This window comes from Rhea pennata, chromosome 24, assembly GCF_028389875.1.
Source record: "Rhea pennata isolate bPtePen1 chromosome 24, bPtePen1.pri, whole genome shotgun sequence".
NCBI lineage: Eukaryota > Metazoa > Chordata > Aves > Rheiformes > Rheidae > Rhea > Rhea pennata.
In genome coordinates this window covers 4693536-4713511 of record NC_084686.1, presented here as the reverse complement: position 1 = coordinate 4713511, position 19976 = coordinate 4693536, and the positions used below count along the sequence as shown (strand labels likewise).

At 44.9% G+C, this 19976-nt stretch overlaps 1 protein-coding gene across 5 annotated transcripts in view; it reads right to left on the bottom strand.

Annotated features, from left to right (window-relative positions):
- LOC134150518 (protein Aster-B) overlaps window positions 1-19976 on the bottom strand; it is a 68124-nt gene that overhangs the window by 41042 nt on the left and 7106 nt on the right. The gene's annotated exons all lie outside the window — the stretch shown is intronic.

Sequence of the window (19976 nt, the reverse complement as noted above, 5' to 3'; positions counted from 1 at the left end):
ATTTATACAGAACAGAGCCGCAAATCTCAGTACAGGACAGAGGAACTCAGATTTCCTTACTGCTCCTCCACTTCTCTTGCCTTTTTTTCCTGCCGGACTCCTGAAAACACCACAAACTTGATCCATTTTACACTAAAGAATGAATTTCTTTCAGTGGTCAAGTTTATTTTATGATCAGACCAAAGGTCTTGAAGGCTTTTCCAGCTGGTACTGCCCTGCTCTGCAGGCTGCAGGTTAGCACGGAACCTGGGCTGCTCCAAAGGCGAACTCCAGGTCAGCTCTGACATGCTGAGCTGTTATGGTACCCTGTTGTATTCTGAGCATGAGAAGGTAGCTCACATTTGAGAGAAAAGCAGGTAAAAGAAAAAGGATGAGGGAATTACAACTGCAGAGGACTGAGTTAAAGGAGCTAGTAAAATCAAAGTCTTAGATTTACAACTTCAGCCTGCTTACACACATCAAATCGAAGTTTGCTCCAATCAACAGGATGCATACTGAGGCAGCTAGAATGAGCCCTTTCTTGCCCGAGAATCCAGAAAAGTTGAATATATGCCTGAGGTTTCATGGACTCTCAGATAAAACTAGTATTTTATCACCTCTTTCCTCTGAGAATGCCAAAGCATTTTACAAATATTTGTTAGCAGATACGGGTAGATAATGCAACACATTTTCTCCAGTCACTATCAGGTTTATTTTGGTTTGTTTTTGTCTTGAATGAACTGGTCTCATAATGCGTCCTCTTTCCGTCTGCTCCTTCTAGTTCAGCAAATAAGTGATGAAACTTTCATTAGACAATTTCCAGAAAGCACCCAGCAAGTTGCTTGTGCAAATCTGCACAGAAATCAATTTTCATGCTCATACACATGATGAGCTTGTAACTTGCAAGAACATTAACATGACACTTTGCAAAAAAAACCTTGAAAGACATTTCAAAGATACAAAGGAAGAAAACTCATACAAACAATGAACAAACTGGAGAAAACAGGTTTGCAAGATACTCTGTAAGCAGGCAGAAAGATTCAGTAAACTACAGGCTTCGCTCCATTACATATTTCTCCTTAATAGATCAAGAATCAGATAGATATAGAAGGATAAAAAGGAACTTGTTCAAGGCTTAGGTTCTCCCTGTAGCCCCCAAACTAGCTCCAGTGCAAAGCCCAGCCTAATAGTGTAGTCCATCCTTTTTTGGCTTGTTTCTACACAGTTCACACTTAACATGTTAATACGCCAACAGTGTTCTGTGTCCCCCCTTCGCCGGGTCAATACGCAGGTACTCTGAATCCTGAGTACACCTGTAACAGAACTGTGGCCATATCCAAGGTTTCATCCCTCTGGGTTATATCTGAAACAAAAGAATAACTGCGCAAAAGCAGATCTGCACCCGTCTCCCGGCAGCCCTGTCTGCAATAGATGAGCTGCATCATGAAGTGACATTCAGTGAAATTACCAGGGGTCTTCTGGCTTACTGAAATGTAAAAAAGCATCAGGTTTCTTCACAGACTTTTCAGATGATCCAGTTAAAACAAGTATTTCACCTCTTTCTCCTCCCTGCTGCCACATTTCCAAGCTAAATTCAAGATGCATAAACTCATTTAACAACCCAGCACACTGCCTCTTGCTGTTTGAACTGCATCTAGGAACACCAAAGACAACCAGCAACTATGCACACAACGTGCTGTGGAAATGCTGTTGAAACTGGAACTTCATCAGAAATGCTTCCAGAATTCAAAACGGGTTTGAATAGCCATTCCTACGGTTATTACGGGCTGCACTGCTACTGTCTATGCTGAGTAAGGGTTCATCTGGCATTACAAAACATCTCCTAAATCTCGCTCCGGCGTGCTTGGTTCAACATAAATCGATCTCTTTGAGAGGTCCCCAGAAATGCAAGACAAGAATTTGAAGTCAATGTTCCTGAGATACTGATCACTGTACAAAACATCTTTGAACAGACTTACTCATTTTTTCTATGGCTCTGCGAAACCTGAGTTTTTCATGCACAAACTCCTTCTCATTTTCAGTTCATGTGAATTCAAACTTGCATGTTTCACTTTGAGTTTCAGCTTCAAGCAACCCTAAATAGACCAAGACAAATTTAATCAGGGTTCCTGCTTGCTTTTAGGTTACAGTTATGAAGGAGCACAAACTCTTGCCTGGCTCTAAAGTAAAGCATATAAAAGAAAGAACAGTTCAACATCTGGGCACAGATGCACCATGTGCATGTGAAACTCAGATGAAACTTGCTAAGAAGGTACTCTTTTACCCAAGTTGTAATCCAACCAGAAAGGAGACTCCTCTTGTGGATGGTAATAAACGCATTAATACTGGCTGCAGCTGAAATACGCTCACTCGCATGTAGACATGGAAAATACCTTCTCAATTTCCATGCTCTGAGTACATCCACGCTGCAACTTGCGGACATGCACTAAAACTGGCTTTAACACGTCTAGCTCAGATACTGCTAAGCAGCATGCAGGTATGGATGCCAATTAAAGCTAATCACTAAAGGACTTAAACAGCTCCTCAGGTGGTTTTTTCAGGCACAGCAGAGAAACCCAAGCTGCTGCAGCTACCTGGCTAGCAGCATCAGCACTAACTAGCTTAGAGCTGGCACAGACACATTTGTCCAGGCTCAGCCCACGCTGCCGTAGCTTTGGCACGAGCCCTGCAAGTTCCCAGCAGAATTTCTGGCAGCAGACTCTGGCCTACCTGCATATTTTCCATCACTTGGCATCTCCAGCATGCTTTAAAAAAACAAATCCATCCAGACATACTGTGTTATGCATGGATGGACGATCAGCTTTACACAGATAAGGGGGGAGGGGGATGCTGCTAGGGCACCTTCTGAGGCCACCTGTTAAGTCAGTGGCACAGAGATGATCAAACTCCAGAGGTCTGACTCCTCCTTTTCTTCTCTGATGACCAGGTGATGCTGTGTATTTCTCACGCGGAGGACTCCACTGGTGTGCACACTACGAGCGACATGCCAAGTCTGTTATTTCAGGCATTCATCTCGACTACAGCGAGGACAGGCACAAAAAACACAAGGCTGCAGCTTTGTCCCAGCCGCCTTCCCCCCCCTCCCCAGCCTCTCACAAAACTCTCGCTGCTGCCACTCAGTCCCAGCAGTTTGAATCTGACCCAAGGAACAGCCATGACGAACGCTTTCTGCAGTTGCCATAGGGACCAAGGCCTGCAATAGAACCAGGAATCAATGCCTGAAATGCCAAAACAGCTTGACCCACTTTGAAAAAAAAATAATAGTAATAAATAATGCTTTACAGAACTAATTGACCAGAGAGCATTGAGGGCCTCACATCCCCCTGCAGCACAGCCTTTAGTAGATGCAACAGATTAAATCAGGGACACAACACAAACAAGCCCACCTAAGATGAAGCCCCTTGCTCCTAGGTGAAGCCCTTGCAGGGGTACAGGAGAGCACAGAGGGCAGGGTCGGTCTTCTCACGTTTGTACAGCACTTAATAGAAATACCTAGTCTAATCACCGGCGCTCTTAAGAGTGACTGCAACATAAATAACACAAGCAACAGTGCCATGGCTAGAGGAGGCCAAATCCTGTTCCCAGTCATGCAGAGAACATGCCTAGATACCTGGAGCATTGCAGTACAGTGCTCCACAAAGCAAGGCTGCAAAGCAAGGCACAGGCCATCCCCTCCAATATGCAGTAGCTCTTGGGAAAGGCTGCAGTCTGTACTCCACAAGCTAAGCTTAGGACTTTTGCAGCTATAAAGGAACCCAGAGGGCCATATCTAACACCTTGCTACGCTCAACAAGAAACCTGATTTTGTTCAAGTTTGTTAAATAAATTTTGCATGAATGACATTCAAGCCATTCTGGAACTGACATGAAAGCCTGCCCATCCTACCAGATCTTCTGAAATAATCACACTGCCTGCAAGCGAAACAGCCATTCCTGCGATTAACACAAGCACCCTGTAACAGTTTATTCCCAAACCGCAAACACAGCAACACTCAGCAGCCACCTCCAGAACGCGACAGCTTACGGTGCAGCACTGCAGCACTTGGGACAAAGAGCAAAACCGTGGCTTGTTCTCTTCTCAGGTAGCGATACGCGCAGATAAAGAACAGGAGCACAGCAAATCCATTCGAATCTGCCAGTTGAGAACGTGAATTAGAATCCAGCCAGCAGTAATCACTACATTACGAAGAGTACCAAGGGATTTGTAACAACCAGGGCGGCTCATCTAAGCAAGCGGCCACTTCAGCTGCACAATGCTCCCTACCTTCGTTGGGCTCATGAGCTTCTCAGAGGGCCAAAACAGACCAGCATCGACACCATTCCCTACAGTGTATTTCTAAGCCTCACAGGCCTCCTGAAGAAAGTCCTAATCTGGAAGGCTAATCAGCAGCCTCCAAGGCTGCCACATTTGCAGAAGAAGTGGTTTACAAGAGTAAATCCCTTTAAGTTATCTCTTATCTCCCTGCATCCCATAGTATCTACCCAACAGCAAATGCTTCAAGGCACAAAACAGGGCTTATCAATAGCACTGCTAATATTGGGCCCAATTCTAGAAAGTGCCGAGCACCATAAGCCCAAATTAGCAAGAACTTAAGCATAGACTTATGCTTTCTGTACGGGATGTCTACTGGCCTTGCAGACAAAGTCACGCCTGGGCTTACACGTCTTCGAAGCAATGATGGAGGGTATCTGCAGGGAGAACAGCAGAGAGCAGCAAAAACTGGAAGGTCAAGAAGGCACCTCAAGCCTGACTGTAGCACAAAAAGAGTTAATTCTCCTCAGAAAGAGCTAGCAAGGGGGTGAGTTAGACGCCTACAGAGATACTTCTCTGTGATACGGTCTGACATCATTGGGAAAAGATGAGATTCAGAAACTCATTATGCAGTCTACCAAACAGCAAGCAGATGGTAACAACTTCTGATCATTGCCAACCTACTCTCACTTCAAATCGACAATCCACGAATGAAAACCTCCGTATACCCTCAGCCAACTCCATCGGCTTTCCATTGCTCTGAAAGCAACAGGCACAGGCTATATGCATCTCCCAGGAAAGAGAAAAAAAGAAAGCATTAGATTTGAAAGCAATGAGAAGTGTAGGGCTGTACAGAGATTGAGCAGTACTTCATGACAGTGGCTTGAAAAATGTATCTGAGAAGAGTAACCATTCTGCATGTTTTTTTAAAAAACCATACACTTTTTAACAGAGAATTCCACCCTTGCCGAAGAATTGATCTGCCTGTTTTGAAGTTTCGCAGAAAGCTGTCCTTCTTCTAAGAAAACCAACAGCCCTTTTGCATACTCATGAGATAAAATTAATAAAATTACTAAGCTTCAGGGGATTAGCAAATCACTGCAAGTGTTAGGAAGCAATTTGCCTTCTATGCATATACAGCACTGTGAGGTTGGTCAAATGTATTATTAATAATGTCACTGTCTTTCTCTGAATCATCTGATACTCTTTGCCACTAGAGAAAGAATATCAGCTCAGAGGGACGAATGGCATGGTCCAGAAACTCCCACTGCGCTGTGTTTGAAACAACCCTCCACTGCTTCCTTCCTAACTTGTGAGCTCTCAGAATTACAAAAATTCCAAGGACAAGCCAGAAAGTGTTTTCAAAATAGAACCAGACAGATCTTAATAATATTGTCCAATAATACAACGATCATATATTAGAGAGGATCACTGACCTGGATGGAAGCAAAAACGCTTTACAAATTATATACTAACCTCTCCATCACTCACAAATTAATATAGCTGTATCTGCTCTGAAGAAAGAAAACCACGCTATGATGTGCAATGAGATGAAAATGGGGAAGTAATGCAGGGGAAAAAGTGTAAAATAAGAATATCACATCCCTCTGAAGCTGATAGCATGCCTGTTTCGGACAAAGTCCCAGCACTGTCGCCTGCAGGTGGCTCGCTCCCGTCTACCTCCGGAGGAGGAACACCTATGTGCTTTGTTTCCTCTCCTCCCCATCACAAAGTCAACGGCCCCTGTAATTAACAGGAATTGCAATACCTGATGCTATTCCAAGCTGAAATCTTGGGTAAACAGAAGAAAGCTTGCAATTCATGTTAAAAAAAAAGGAAAGAAAAAAAAAGAAAAAAAGAAAAAAAGAAAAAAAAGGAAAAAGAAAAAAGAAAAAAAGAAAAGAAAAAAGAAAGAAAGAGTTTAGCCATTTTTGATGTCGAGAAAAGTCTGAATATCCGTCAGTCCCAAAAGTAGAAAGCAAATGAAAATAAACCTGAGTAGATTTATCTTAAAACTAATTAATTCAAAATCTTTCAAAGGCTGGGAGACATAATGTTGCTGTTATACAGCAATTCATGTGCATTCAAAGGAGTTAGAAAAATGCAATACAAGACCAAACATCTAATGACAAATATCCATACTAATTTTTGGACAAGGATGTATTTGTGTGATACAATCCCTTGATTACCTGAATCAAGCATTCTTCCTTCCTCATCTTCTGCACCAACTTCAGCGACACTAAGGGCATTCCAGGACTTTATCTGTAGGTGCAGGTAGTGTCCTCGAACATATTCTAGTCTTGTGGCAGGGGTTTTATAACCTACAGATTAAATGTCTAACGAAGCCTCACACCACATCTTACTAGTGACAAGGCGGGGGTGAATAGGGATATTGTATATCTCAGGACTGGAAGATGAAGCTAGAGCTTTACATCTTCCCACTCGCTACCTGCTGCTCATCGGCATCAGCTTTCATGGGTTAACGAAAGATATCATGATCTTCGAAGTTGAGCTCTAACCTTTTTCTTTTTTTTTTCTTTTTTCTTTTTTTTTTTTTTTGCTCATCCCTTTATGTTCCATCACTTCATCATTCTGGAAACAACAACGGACCAATTTCACATCCCACCACCCTCACATCCTCCAGGCAACCTTTCTCCTTTGCTCTAACTTGATGCAGGAGCACTGTTTGGTTGAAGGTTAAAAATAGACAGGCCAAGGGCTGCAGCTGAGACTGTGAAGTGTTAGAAAGCATCAGTACATCAGTGCAGGAGTCACACAGAGTCCACTGCCCTGAGGACCTGGTTGAGGCTTGTCCCCGCACGGCATGTTCTCTCTTCTTTAACCAGCTTTCTAGTTTTCAGTGACATGAGCAGTTGGGGGCTTCCCCTGGCAGAAGGCTGGGCAGTCTAAGGCATTTCACTAACGGAAAATACATTTCTGAGATTTAGCATAAAGTTTCCTGTAGGAGGAAAATCATGAGCTCCATTGTAAATTTACCAGCTTCCAAAGGAGTTTTCCGGAAGATGCATTTGACTCACGGAGCAAAGAGACACAAATACATTCTCTTTAAAGAACATAGTGACATAGTGATTTCCACGTTGGACGGGACGATGCAGGTCACCAGTGATCTAAGAAGCAGCAATTTTTTTAGAGAATGGGGACTCATCAGATTCTCCCTGCCTAAAAATAAGCACAATGCAACAAGCCTTCCTATCCGACTGCTAACTCCTGCCAAAAACCCAACCAAACAAAAACCCACCTGTCTAGGTTCTGGAGCATGGCCTGATAAAGTGACACAAAACAAATTCCGTCCCCTCCCATCACTGCAAACATCTAAACACAGAGCGGAACGCAAAGCAGAACCTAGACAGCGGGCATGCTCCGAGCCTTTTTAAAAGCCAGGGAGCACATGGGCAAACAAATACAGCACATCCCCGCAGCAGCTCCAGCTGCCCTTCCGTGACGCATCCGGCTTCAACCCCCTTCTGCCTTTTCCAATAAATCCAGACGCTGAGAGAGTAATAACTGCCCCTTCGGGGCTGGGGGTGGGGGAAACGGGAGGCGTAAAGGCAAAAGGAGGAGGGGTGAGGGGAACGAGAGCTGCAAACAACCATCAGATTTGATCATCTGTCGTTTCAGACAATCAAAACGGCTGCTTTAGCAACCCCATGCAGCAGAGGCAGGGCGCGTGCACGGGGGAGAACAAGGAGAGAAGGGAAACAGCTTGTGGAAGGGAAAAGAAACGAAGCATCCCTGCAACATGATGTCACGCTGTCTGCTTTCAAGTCCCCCAAACAGAAAGGAGCAGCAGCAGCAACCAACATGGACTCCGGATTTAATCTGCCTTGAAAGCGTATGTCTCAGATGGTAGCTTTTGCCCAGTAAACCTGTGCAAAGCACAGCACACGCCGCTAGCGTCCTTTGGCTCTTTCACACGCATACATGCAAACATACACGCGTGCACACACATGCTCCGGGCCGGCAGACAGCACCCACGCCGCGGGGAGAGGAAGAGAGGCATGAGCAGAAGGAACAGGAGAGTAACACTAACCTGGTAGCCATTAGGGACCGTAGTGCAGCGTGGAGCAGCTAGGAATTCATTCATTCATGCACTTGCGTGTGGTGGGGGAAGAGCGAGGGTGGGCCAGCGCTGCGGAGGGAGGGTACTCACCTCCCGCACCATCTCAGAGCCCTTCCTTGCGGGAAGAGGGAGGATGAGGCGCCTGGGGCTCTTCATGGGCACCGCGAGCCCTTGCCCAGCGCTCGGGCTCCTGCCATGGCTCAGCCTCCCCCCCCGCCGCCGCCGGCTCTTTGTGATTACGACCGTCTGCACGGCTCCGCCGAGGTCTCGGTGCCTCCCCCCGCCCGGCGGCTTCCACGCGCGCTCCTGCCCGCGCACACACACCCGCACGCACGCGTGCGCGCGCGTGCACGCTGCCCGCGCGCTGCTGCTTTACATAACGCAACCTGCTTAATGCCCGCCCGAAGAAAGGGGCAGGGGGAGCTCCCGGGGGCCTCCCACGTGCCCCGACTGTACCTGCCCTTTCCACATGCTGGTCCTAGGGTCTGGCAAAGGCTCCGAGTTGAGATGTTACAGGTTAAAAACCTCCATCCATCCTCTCTGTCACACGCATACAGGAGAAAGTTTCCAAACCTGTCAGCATGCCAATACAGGAACACTCAGGAATATTACACCTAATTAACTGGCAAAGTGGATTACCTAAACTGAATTAAACACTGTGAGGACACACTCATTCAGAATTAAGGTGACCTCCACTCAGTTTAGCTTACTCATCTAGGTAGCTAATTTGGTTTAATTTTTCATGACTGTCCACATGTAAACGGGCCTAGGATTTTTAAGCCACTTATCAGAGGGAAGTTTACAACGCTAGTAGTACACCCGGTGTTACTTCAGGGGATGTATGCACCACTCGAACCGTATGCACCCACACATTTGCAGGCCAGAATAAGGAAAAGGGGTTTTATCTCTGTGAAAACCTCTTCCAATACAACATAGACTAAGCAGGCTGGAGGATGAAAAAGGAGAAAGCGAAACGATCAGCTAGCTTACACTTTTCCTTCCGCTATACGAAACCAGACCTTGTCTGGGCAAGGAAATAACGCAGAAGAACTAGTCCAGAACAGCTTCCGCTACTCACACGCTTGAGCTGAAGCACAAGTGTCCATGTGGCAAACTACTCTGCGTTATTTTAGGGCTTTAAATGTGAAATGCATAGCTAGGCCCAGAAGAGTGTCCAGAGAGGCTCCTGTATCAGTTTAGCTACGGTGGTTTAAAAACTTCCACCTCGTGCCAATTCCACGCCTCAGCAGTCCCTTCAGTCTGTATTCACATCACCCACCTTAGACGCTCACTTTAGGCGTTTCAGCTCCTTGCGCTGCTCACTGAGCCAGGCAAGTAACTCCAGAGCACGTTTCAGGGTACCTAATGCAGAAGTTTAACTACAGCCAAACTCCGATGCCGTGAACGAATCCCGTGGGGACCCCCTCTCCCCACTGAGAACACAAGGAGCTCTACCCAAAGTTAAGTGATGTAAACACTCTCCACTCTGCTTTTTTTTTTTTTTTTTTTTTTTTTTTTTTTTTTTTTGCATTTTACCCATGCAGTGCTCAACCATTTTCTTTATGATCAGCCACCGCCTTCAGCACTAAGGTCCCTGAAGACCACCTCTCCAAACAGCTGAGCATCCACCATTTCACAACAATTAAAATCCATGGGGCCAGGCGATGCCCTGGGCCTACGAATCAATGCTCTGCACCAGCAGGCTCAAGCCACTGTGCAGTTCAAATGCTGTGCAGGCTTTTAAATTGAAAACCTCTATCACCATGCATACATCTGTACTAGGATACTTCAACAGTAACAGCATCTCTTCTATATTATTGAAAAAATATGCATACATGCAAATGAGTTCACCATGTACATGCAACTATTTTAATACATGCATCTGCATCTAGAGATCCATCAGCTTGATATAAATCTTGTGACACCCTTGTCATGACCAAGCTTCTTACTACACATTTACAGTACTGCCATCACAAACATCCAAAACACATGTCATCTTTCATCTCAGACATAAATTTGGCTCATAAAATCTAATAGCATAAAAGCAAACCCATTTTTACTCCTTCAAATTCCTTTACCACATGTTCATTCAGGTTGTGTTCTCAAGATAGTCTCTGAAATCATGGGAGAAACTTCCGTTAAACGAGAAAGTGAAGTTTCTCATACAATTGGACGTCTACAAGTATTGGAGAATTACAGAGAGTACCAAACAAACTGAAACCCATAATACAACCACAAGAGTTAGCAAAATATCTGCTACTTCCACTCATCCAGTAATGTCTGATTTTAGGCTCTAATGATGCACATCCCCACAAGGACAGAGCTTTTTACCTATGTGGAAACCTGCTGTCTTTAGCAGGACAAGATGAAAAGCTGAGTAACAACAGGCAGTGAAGAATTAGGGCCGAATCCTGCATCCTCCTGCCCAGACATATACTGACATTTCAGCCACACAGAACCCCGTGTTAATTTTACAATGCCTTCTTCTCAGACTTAAATTTGGGTTCACTGGACCACGTTTCTCTGGTGGGTTTTGCAACTGGAGAAATCAGCAAGTAGCAGCCTTGAAGTCCTCACCAAAAACACTGCAGCATTTCTGCAATACAAACTTAAGTACTAACAGGAATACCGCAAAATCTCAGTATCTAGTCAGAAAAACCAAAGCAATCAGTACTGCCACCAGAACTTGCAACTTGATTTTTTATTTGTAAATGTGACTATTACAAGTTTCAAAGTTTATGATTGTTTACCAACTGGTGAATTTTACAGAACGTATTCACAGAAAAATGGCCAGTAATATACAAACCATCCTACTCCCGGTGTCTGATGTAACCTACCTCTATATCCAAATGATAGTGTAATTCCCACTGAAACACTGTGTCTAGAACTGTATCTAGTTTCAACTCACCAACAATGTAGACAAACTGGACAGGGTTCAGATAAGAGCAAATGAATGATAAAAGACAAGGCGCTGAGTCTGTTCAACTTAAACAGAAGGTCAAAGAAATGACAAACTTTAAATATTTACTTGGAACACAAATCTGGCAACACTGGGTAACAGTACCAAGTGCTGAAAGCTGAAGCTAGACAAATTTGCACATGGAGAGAGGGACATATTTTTTAAAGTAAACAAAACTAACCACTAGAACTAATTCAAGGCTAGATTATCCATCTCTGGAAAATATAATACGGAAGATTTTGTATTTTTCTAAATACCGTGCTGTACCTCAAACAGAAGTCAATTCAGGAAAGCCTTACACTTCCCAGCTGACAGTTCAGAAGAGATAATCTTTTGGTTTTAGAATCTATGAATCTTCCAATAATGTTTTTTTTCTGAAAGATACATGAGAACAGCTGGAAGTGTGATTCTCTGCCTCTAAAACTTACGGTATGTTTTGTTCGAGTGACTGTTAAGGTTTCAACGAGATACTATTTTTCAATAACCACAAGCGAGCTACACTGACCAAATGCTTCTGGTGAGATTCACTATGATAGCTACTTCAGATCTTCAACCACGGAGATCACGCAAAGGCCCAAAACAGGTCCTGAAGCAGCAGGACAGCTCTAATATGTTAAGTATGTTCACCCACTCTTCAGACAGTCAAGAGTTAAGATGAATCAAAGAGAAGTTCTGTTTTCCAAAGCACTGAACACAGCCACCATCAAAACGCAAATAAGTTACTGTGAGAAAAATTTTTCAACTCCTTCAGCTTATCTTGCGGGGCATGCAAAAGGCAAAGCTTGGGGTAACTTGGGGGATCACACAGCACCTCAAATGCCTTACAAAATTTATTAGATCTGCAAAATTCAAGCAAACTCTCAGAAGGACAAACAGCCTGGTCACCTTTCTGGCTCTTCCGCGCACCGCCTGCGGCGCTGCGCAGACAGCAGACTTCACGGTGCTTTGACAGGACTGCACTGGCACAGGGAACTTTTAGAGGCCTTTAAGGAAGCTCTTTCGAACATAAAGCTACAAGTTTCCATTTGGTTAAGAGCTGCAACTCTCTCACTTTAACTCGACAGATTTGCTTATGCACACACATCCCACAGCCCTCGCCCCAGTACTGGGGTGAAAGATGCAAAACAAGCAGCGAGACATGATGTCACGTGGGAAGGACACGACTGCTGAGCTACCCGCGGCACGGTACAGCCCCGTGCCACAACACTAATGCCAAAGGACCACCAAGCCCTTCAGAAAGGTGCAAACTCGGCCACGAGGCCGCTCTGAGCAGAGCGCACGCGTCTGCGGCAGGCTGCTCAGCGCTCCCACCGGCGGCACGAGCTGCACCTTCGCTGCCTCCCGGACCCGGCCCGTTCTGCTGTCTCAGACCCAGCCGTAACACAAGCTCACTCACACATATGGCATCTCTCAGGTGACAGGAAATGATGCACTGTCCAAGTAATTAAAGCCCAAGGCTGATGACAGATACAGAAGAGACAGTCCAGCATTTGAACATCCAGGCCTCTACAGCTACAGCTAGGTTTGAGATAAACTATACCCAACCAAAGCAATCCTGCTCTCCCTGCAAGCCACACCAGCGGTACGGGAACAGACTGCAGTCTTTAAACGTCTGTCTGCAAAACATCTGTGAACCGCGAGCACCTGGATTTGAGAACAGACGAGATTTCTCATTTCCCCTTCCCAAGTAATTCCTTGTCCAATTTTAATAGGACCTTTTTGAAAATTTAAAGCCATTGGGACAGATTCTCCCAGCGCCTCTACTTTTCAGCTGAGTTCAGAACTGAAGAGAAGACGACTAACACTTCCATAGTACCTCCGGCCTTGTCTTCAAAAAGACACGTCACAGATCTCCAGAGAGCCTGTCCTCAGGAGACATTCAGTGTAGCACTACGGCCTCACGATCTGCAAGTAGGACGAGCAGTAATTGGTAACTGACACATCTGGACAGCCATTAGCGTTTTGCACATATTTAACCTTTGCTGGTGCCTTTGTCAGGGCACTGGATTCGCTCCTCTCCTAGGTACTCCAACGGCTACAGCTGTATGGACTCTGCTGTCCAACGTGCAGCACCGTACAGGCTCGGGTCTCCGACCGCGCAGTGCAGTGCTGTTTGCTAGCTCCTGCTCAGCCCATGGAACATCCTCCCACCCTCCAGGGTGCAAAACGGGTGCTACGCTTCAAACCATCGTGTTCTCACTCAATTAAGCAATAAGGAGTGTGGCCCAAACTCTTCCTTCTCCCTTTGCAGACAGTGTGCTCCTAGACAGGTACCAGACAAAGCAAAAATCTTGCAGTACTCCAAACTGACAACAGCATTTTCATGGAGCAAGATACAGTGGCTGCTGGAGTGCACGGATTCCTACAGTAGTGGGGGAGGGAGGAGGCAGGCAATCATGTGCTCAAAGGCACGGGGACGAAGAGGGGGAGGAGGAGAACAAGGAGAGAGAACAAAGTGTCAACATCTTAACTGGGACACACAAAGAGCCAGTTCTTAGTAAGAACTTAATCCAGGATTAACAAGAGGTCAGCTACCTCCACAAGGAGACTGCACTAAAAGGAGCTAATTAGCTCTCTTTAATTGCACAGAAGGAACCTCAGAGAACTGAAGATGTTCACAGTAGCAGATCCCACCTCATCTAGGAAACACAGCCCTACCTGTTGTCCTCAACATCATGCTCAGAGGATCAGCACGTGGCAAGCCGAAAGTGGAAAATGTGAAATGATGTTAGGGAAAGGGGTGGGGGGAGTTAGGCTCAGCACCAGGAAGCGAGGTGTCTGAGCAGGACCCCTGCTGAGAGCTGGAGTCTACATCAAACAGGACAAATGGTTTTAGCATGGCCAGTATCCTTCTAGACACTTTCTTCAACAGCCATCTGACATCACATCTGGAATTGCCCGAGATCCCTACAGTAAGTTCAGTAACTGCTTTCATTATCAGGAATATCCATGAGGATATCTAATGTAGTTCTTGTCCTCTTTAATTCAATGTCATATCTGAAAACAAGGAGGAAGGATAGCCCGAGGTAAACCAGTCACATTTGCTTTTTAGCCCCAACTCTGTCCTGCAGTTTGAGTCAGACAGAATCATATCCCAACTTGACTAAACACAGTACCCTGGTCAAGGTACATGGGCAGCACAAAGCAAATGCTTCGCAGATTACACACGAGCAACAGATCTCAGCTTGGAAACCACTGGCTTCAGACGATGCACTGGAAAAGGCTGGCTGAACTGGCCTCCTGCAAATTCCCTATCTTGAATTTCTAGTAATACGTCCCAAGCATAATTATTTGTGAACTGTGTATTTACAATACTCCTCCAAATGCTGATGTGACAAAGAGATGAGCAGGTGCTTATTCTCTCAGTTATGCAGCTCTTACATTGCACCAACTGAAAATCTGAATTTCTAATGGCAGAAGCATAATTAAAGGCAAAACTGTAACTTCAAAACTATTTTGATAAAATTCCCATTGAAAAAATTCTTGAGCACGTTGATTATCTACAGAATGAGCTGAAATCTTTCATTGAAAGGAAAGCTATGTAAAAAATATGAAATGCTCTTTTCTAGTGTAGCGATAAGCTATTGGATATTTTATCCCAGAGGCCCACGCACTGCACTGACAGATAACGCATACACGTAGCCAGTGTATCTGAAAACCAGCTTAGCAAGCGCATCAATAATGTTGTCAGAACTCTCTCTCAGCTCAAGCACTAATAAAAGTAACACCAGTATTTACTTATTTGATGGCACCGCGCTGAGGGGCTGGGCAGCTTGCAGACAGACACGGAAACAGGACCCTCACGCTGCAGAGCGCAAGACCAACTCTGCAGGGACAGGCACGAAGACAAGAGGCTGCACTCATTTCAAACCTTCGTGCAGGCAAGGGAGCCACCTGCAACTGCTAAGGTGCAAGTGCACCCCTCCTGAAAGGTTAGGGCTCAGTTTAAGAGAGGAGGAAGAGAAAAGCAAAACAACTGGTTAATCAGAGAAGAATATGCACACAAAGAACAACAACAATAACAGCTCATCCATTAATTACAGGTCCCCGTGGAAACAGAACAATACTGCCTCCATCATCTATCTATATATCTTTCTTTTCTCGTATCTTCAGAAAAGATTCAAACGTCACGTCATTGTGCTTTCAGTTATGTTGAGAGCACAGCCAGCAGGGGATAAGTAGCAGCAAAACCTCACCTCAGTCCCAACAACGCAGGTCACGTTCCTTGGGTACCGCTCTGCATACGAGGAAGCCACATCCATCTCTGCTCCCAGTATTGAGGGAACAACCCTCATACATGCTGTCCCTTTACAGGCTCAGCACAAACAGAGAACTCCCTGACATCTGCATGAAGCTTCAATAGCTGCCATTGGAGACAGCAAAACGCACATCAGCTGTTCCAAGCCAGCGGCTTGGCTACACCCAGTCTCCTGGTACAGACATGCCCCACTCCTCCAACCCCCTCCACCACCACCTCTCCATGTTGCATTAAGCTTTAACGGCTCTGACCCACGAGTAAATTTATGAAGAGAAGAAAGAGAGAAGGGAACCCCTAAAAGGGTCCAACCTCTTTCTTTAGCACTGTCTGGTGCAGAGAGTACTTTTATATCATGTAATATACTCCGAGTTATGCCAGCTTTTCCATTTCTCAGGACTGCTCCAATGTGCTTATCCCAAACAAAATCAGCCTCCTAAAGGCTTTCCCAAAGCACTTCCCCAATCCCCGCTTACAGAACCCTCCTGACCAGCTCTGATCTGTCCTGACACCCATTCAGGCATACTAGATTCACCCCCATTCTCACCAATCAGCTTTCTTAACTTTGCCCGACTCTTCCTTCCAAGATGATCTCACGTTCCTGTAACCTTCTGCAGCGCTCGCTCACAACACTGAAGAGCTACTGAATCTGGCCCTTTCCCCCACGAAGAGGCAAACGCCGCTCCCCGAGAGCTCTGCTGAGCCCCCGCCGTCCCTTCCACCTCAGGCTTAGATTCCTCATTTGAACCCTCCACATCTCCCCGCCGGCCCTGCACTGCGTCAGGGCATCCTTTTTCCCCGAGGAACTGCCTGACCTCTCAACGCACACACAAACACAAAGCAACCTGCAGCCACAGGAAGGAGTCCTCCTGCCTGCCTCGTAGATGAGAAACAGGGAACCAAATGATCATCTCACCACCTGCTACCACATCGCACTTCCCGGGGCGCAGCTGCGTGTCTTCCCTGCTCCTCTGCTCTCCGATTCTGAAACCACCATTTAAACAGCAAACAGAAGTGATTCTGCTGGGGGAGAGATCATCAAACCATACAAGAATCTCACTGCTCCGATGCATTTTATGTTCTCAGTAGCAGTCGACAAAAAGATTCCCTGCTCTGATAACGGTTTCGCATGGCTGAAACAAAGGTTTCTTTGCAACTTGCTGACCAGCTCCGGCATCTGAACTGGCTGCTGTCCACTAGGAAGAAATGTATTCACTATCCCTTTAAGAATGCCCTGTATCCCTCATCACCGGAGCTTCAGCTTCGTTAACCCTGGCTGCTCCTTGCCCTGTTCACACAAGACAAGACAGCTATGAAGCTTCAGCACTTCCTCAATTTTCTAAGTCCTCTGTTCTCACCTTCCTGGTCTACCGCCCTGGAGAAGCTTCTCTGTGTCACTGTGTATTCCCGGCATCCCACAGCTTTCCACATGGACTCTTCAGCATAGAACTGTATTAAATATCCCTGTACTCTCGCCCCAGAGCACTTCTGTGACGGCAAAGGAGCACCACACTGACCCGAGCATCCTAAACACCCCTGAATTCAGCCTCCTTCCTCCCACGAAACACTCTTTTCTGAATACTCCGACATTTCTACAGACATCCTGACTCCTCACCTCGCTGAGCGAGAGGAACGATGCACCCTCTCTAAACCTGATCAGACAAACTACTTATTGCCCCAATACAACAGCAGAAAACACTGCCAGCAACAGGAGCAATACTAGTCTTCAACACACAGTTATTTCCAAATACAAGCTCTCTGAAAGGCCATCTTCTACGGACAGGTTATAAGAGGCAGAAGGTAAGAATGTGAATCATATTCAAAGTGTGTATACAAACATACATATAAACTCCTGCCTCAGGACGAAAATAAACAGAGCCTGGGACTGGTTCCGATTCTTGGCAAAGCATGAAGAAAGCCATCCTGTGGCTGTCCTTGATTTTGCATCTCCTGCAAACAGGGGTAAATAGAGAAACAGTAGGTCATGTCCAGTGATTAAAAGAGCTAAGAAAGGAAGAAAGCAGAACAGTTCAGACAACGTGCAGGGTAAGAGCTCAAAGAAAATTAGATATGTTCTTGTAACACGATATAGGAGCAGAAAAGACTAATGTGATTCAGAGCTGCACATGCTAATCAATCGTATTTCATGCTAGCTGGTATAATATTTGGCCTGTATGATCTGTTAATTTGTATCAGGAACTTCATTAGAGGTATCATATAATCAGAAAGATATTTGTACACAGGACAAAGTTCAAAGGCAAGAAAAAGGAAGAAATCACTATATTCATGAGTCTGACAAAAAGAAACTTGAGGGTAAACACAGAAAGGAGTCAACAAATATCTGAAGAATGCAAATACCAAGAAGAGAAGAAAAAGCTATTTATCAAAAGATTATAATAACAAAGAACAATGAGATGCAATTAAATGGAGGGGGGAAAAAAGATGAATGTTAGTCACATCCTTGCAGTCGTGAGAAACAGAGAAGTGGTATAAGCCCCTTCACTTGTCATGTTTATAAAAAGCATTGGACAATCATTAATAAAGGCATAACAGGGAATATTCCTGCACTGGCAGGGGCATGGATTAATGACTCAGTTCCCTTAAGTCTCTTTCTGTCTCTAGATCCCGTAATTCTCCTAACAGGATGCAGTCCAGCTCCAGTAACTTTTTGGTTACTGCTGTTTCCTAGTGACGCAAGACTCTTAAAAGACTCTCTGTTTGCATTAGGTTAGGTAAGCGTCAGAGTTGTCTGAGCATCATGATTTAGAGAGAAATGTGGTGATTTTGACTTCCTGTATTTTTGTTTCCAAAGCCTCCAAATGAAACATATCCACATGATCTGGAGTTTCATAACGGAAATGTTGCAAAGTTCCATCTAAAATCATCGGAAGTTCTCAAGACTATGAATCTGCGCCGTGAGCCTTGAGAGAACAAATGCCCTTACGACAACCACAACGTTTCCAAATACGAGCAGAGCATGGATGGCTTTTGGGCAATTATCTAGATTCAGCTTGTGACATTGGACAGGTCACCTGTAAGAAGTGCAGGGGACGTGGTAGGCTGGGATTGCATCACTGATGCTAGCTCTTCCATGAGTATAGTCCATTGTCTCTGAAGAACTGTCTTAAACCGTTAACAATGTTTTCTCACCTAAACAGAGACTCCATCAGGGAAATTTTCTAGTACAACTCTATCAGCCATGTTAAAAGCAGAAAAGCCTTTAATCTCTGTGTGCCTCACCTGCAAACCAAGGATAATACTACTTCCTTTCTTCTACACTTTGCCTGTCTTGCCTACACAGGGTGTAAGCTCTTCAGGGAACAGATTGTCTCTCAAGATGTGCATGAAAATCTTCTAGCACAGCGAGGCCCTTCTTATAAGACACTCTCAGTGTAAAACAACAGAATCTTAAAAACAGATCCACTTCCAAAATCAGTACTGCCATTAGCTGTCGTCAAAAAGGAAACTCAAAAGAGTGAATGGGGAACCTATTCTTCCTGTTGGAAAGTTTGGAAAAATAATTTAATAGGCATTTGAAGCAATGACATAGGTTTACTGCCTTAAACCAGCCACCGAACATTGGTCAGACTCTCTGAGCTCCAGCTCTTGGACACATACCTTCTTTAAAGGTCTACAGTTAAACAACAGTTGGCCTTGCAAATCTCATTCCAAGACGAATGTCTCACTGAAGGCTACCACGCGACTACTCCATTTCCTAATGGAGTCATTTTCCTGACAGCCCTGAACAAAAATAAATCCTGATTTTGAGGTCTGAACAGCCTCAACAATCTCCTCACAAGCAGAACACACTTCTTGTGGACCTCTATACCTGTTTGATTCCTATTCCTAAAGGGCCAAAATTACACCAGCGTTACAGCTCTAGCTCTCCACCTGCTTCCTAGAATGCCGTATCTGTATCCCGTGCAAACTTTTACATTCATAGCACTTCACATGTCATCACTACACAAGCAAGGGATGAGACCTGCAAACTGTTTCTCTGAAATCCTCAAACTTTACCATCTCTTCCTCCTGCCATTTAAATCCAGGTTTGTTTGCTTAGTATTTCAATTAAAAGAGCAGTTCTAGTTACAGAGACAGTTGTTCTCTACACTGAAGATAAGTCTTCCTTTGTCCTCCCCTCCTCCTCCAGCTAACTTGGTGCCTTATATTACATGCATACATGGATAGTTTCTTCTTTTACCATAACTTTGCTATACCAGAATACATACCACCTTCTCTCCCTACTATGTCTTTTTTTTTTCTCAACTAGTTTCTCCTCCATTTTATTCCTTCCAGTTCTAAGGCCTAAAAACAGGTTCAAATTGCATTTTTCCTAACCTGATATTCCAACTGGTTTGAAATTATGCAAAATATACACCCCAAAAATATACAGCTCCCCCCACCCCCCAAAAAAATTCTTTTCTTCTGTG